This window comes from Colletes latitarsis, unplaced genomic scaffold, assembly GCF_051014445.1.
Source record: "Colletes latitarsis isolate SP2378_abdomen unplaced genomic scaffold, iyColLati1 scaffold0040, whole genome shotgun sequence".
In the NCBI taxonomy this organism is placed as follows: domain Eukaryota; kingdom Metazoa; phylum Arthropoda; class Insecta; order Hymenoptera; family Colletidae; genus Colletes; species Colletes latitarsis.
This window is the reverse complement of record NW_027488390.1, coordinates 372,501-375,352: the sequence shown is the minus strand read 5'-3', so window position 1 is coordinate 375,352 and position 2,852 is coordinate 372,501. Positions and strand designations below refer to the sequence as shown.

At 55.3% G+C, this 2,852-nt stretch overlaps 1 pseudogene; it reads right to left on the bottom strand.

Annotated features, from left to right (window-relative positions):
* Positions 1–2,674: 2,674 nt before the first annotated feature.
* LOC143350823 (large subunit ribosomal RNA) overlaps positions 2,675–2,852 on the bottom strand; it is a 3,121-nt pseudogene continuing 2,943 nt past the window's right edge.

The window sequence follows — 2,852 nt, the reverse complement described above, 5'->3', positions numbered from 1 at the left end:
TTCTTTCAGCTTCGCGCAGTTGACGAAGGCCTTCAGATCCTCCTTGCGCTCGGTCTCGACGGCTATGCCACCGGAGTGGATGCGTCGGACAGACCTAACGCGGATCTTGGCTTTCGCCGGCTTAACCAGTGACAGAACAGTTTGTTTGGTGACTTCACTGTTCTGTCCTTTCCCTTTCTGCGGGAAAATACGCACCACATGTCGTGGTGGTTTAACCGCTTCCGGGGAAACTCGATTGGCGTCGACCTTTACCGCTTGCGCGTAGGTCGTCGCCGCACGAACTGGTGCGGGTTTCGCAGTCGGACGGGAACCCGTCGTCTGTGAAACCGTCGGGGCAACCCTCTCCGCGATCCTCTGGGAGGCTCTCACCTCTTGCCGGATCGCCGCGAGCTGTCCTTTTAAGAAGGAGTTCTGGATAAGAACTTCCTGGACTAGCTCGTAGAGAGCTGCCGCGTTGCCAACGATCAAGGCTCCGGTTTCCTTGCTGAGCCTGGATTCTTTTCCAAGACAGCTGGTCCGGATACCCTTGAACAGTTTCGAGGCCTCTCCACTAATTTTGTCGAGAGGCCTGTTCGAAGGACCAGGTGTCGCCTCCGCCGACACCTTTCCTGGCATGTTCTCGCCGCTTTTCCGGGCTTTCTCTGCCCTCTGCGGCTGCTCCTTCTTGACGACGGTTATCCAACCGTCGTCGTCGACTTTATGGCCCTTTCCTCCGTCCGGGGACGTGGCGTTGCCAGCTGAAGTTGCCTTCGGCTTTTTAGCTTCCGGCTTCTTCGGGGGTGGAGTTGTACGGGGTGGTGTCCCCGATCCGTCCTTCTTGACATCCTTTTTATCCACAGGGGATGTCGTACCTGCCGGCTTTGGTGGAGAAGCCGTTTTCCGCGTCGACGGTCTGGTGCAGGGGGGCGTTTTAGCGCCCTTACCCACTTCAACCGCCTTCGCTTTCTCTTCCTTCTGGGGTGGTGAAACCACCCCAGCTCTTTTACTCACCGCCGTCGTTCTGCCGGGAGCAGCGACAGCGGCCTCCTTCACTCCCTTTTCCCCCTTGCGGGGTACCGAGGCGTCTATTGGCGTCAGTTTAATTTTAGGATCCATACTTATAGGAAACTGTTTCGTCCCGGCGTGTGTCCCGGCCTCCATGGACCCTCAATTGGAACCCGGCTCCGCCTGGGTTAGGACTTGCACCCGGGATATAGTCCGCGAACAAAGGCCGACCGGGCTTTCCCCGGACTCCTAGGTTCACTTCCTCGCCCAATAGAACCCACGAGTGGTGTTCCGAGCCGATTGACTAGGCACAGGGCTGCTTTTCTCGCCTAGCCGCCTGTCTAGACGAAGCAGAGGCCAAAGGTACGTGTTGGGCAGCTACACTCCCGCAGGAGAGAGGGCCCTCAGATCCCAGGATCCTCCTTTCCGCCGACACAGGTCGCCACGCACGGCAAACACGTGGGGAACAAACCTCAAGCAGATGTTCCCTCTGCTTCGCTACGCCCGGTTTCTGCTCCCTGTTTTGCAGGGAACCCGCTGCGTAACTAGGACATGACCTCGGGCATCATGTCCCTGTAGCATTAGCTCCAAAACGTGGGACTCGTCCTTAGCACGACTAGTAGAACTCACTTTGCCATCATTAACTATGCTCTTGACGCTTCAGCGTCCTTTTGCCATCGCCAACGACGGGAGCTGCTGTCAGCAGCGCGACGACGGTCTTACATGTATAAATACATGTTGTCTTTCGTCGTTGGCGTACCTTTCAGTGTTTTCGTCATACGCTGCATATCCTTCCTATATGCAGCGTCCGTATGGCAAGGACTCCGAGTCTGACAGAGCCGTACACCACCGGTTTACAGCTCGGAGTTGAGCTGGTCTAGGCGGAGTCTTCTAATGGCCAGGGGAGCGATCCACGTTTCGAGGCCCGTCTCCCTACCTAGGATACTAGCGTGGTTTCCCAGCCGACACCTTCAGGCAGTAGGGAGCAGCTCAGCTACTTCTACGGTGGCCTCCTTCCGTCATTCGTCTGGCATTACGACGTCTGCCACCAGATGTTTTGGTGTGCTGGGTTCTGCCAAGCCCAGCGGCGTATTGCTTTTCCCAGCGGCGTATTGCTTTTGGGGACGCATACAGACGTCGTTTCGTGTCTCTTTCTGATCTTGGATTTTTGCTCAACGTGGAAAGGGGGCATGTAGCCCCCTTTTTGATTTCTGGTGTCAGGATCGCCTCCTCGGAAAAGCATTAAAGCAAAAAGGGGGCTTAAAGCCCCCTGGTATGAGTTAGGTCTTTATTGGAGAAGCCCCAGATGTTCGAGTAGGAACTTCGAAAAGTTCCTTAAAGTGAAAAAGGGGCATATAGCCCCTTTTTGTATAATATACCTTCTCCAATAAGCCTTAACGTGAAATGGGGGCCGAAGCCCCCAGGTGTTAAGTATACGCTAATCATAATGCTTCCCCATCTCTCTTTGCTTTCCTGACACCACTCTTTTCTGACATCTCTGTGTTTGCACAGTACGAATGACGGATCACGTCTTGCTCGGGTAGGTGGGGTCGCTACTCCCATACGGTGTGCCCCTGCACCGCCCCTGCCGAAGCCAGAGCCCCGTTGGCCGGCATAAATGCCGTTTGCAGCGTCCACCGCGTGGAGGAGGGGTTGGCACATGCGATCCTGGTGCCGTATAGCAAGCTATACGCCCGGACGGCTTCTAGACGCCAGTAGATAGGGACAGTGGGAATCTCGTTAATCCATTCATGCGCGTCACTAATTAGATGACGAGGCATTTGGCTACCTTAAGAGAGTCATAGTTACTCCCGCCGTTTACCCGCGCTTTTTTGAATTTCTTCACGTTGACATTCAGAGCACTGGGC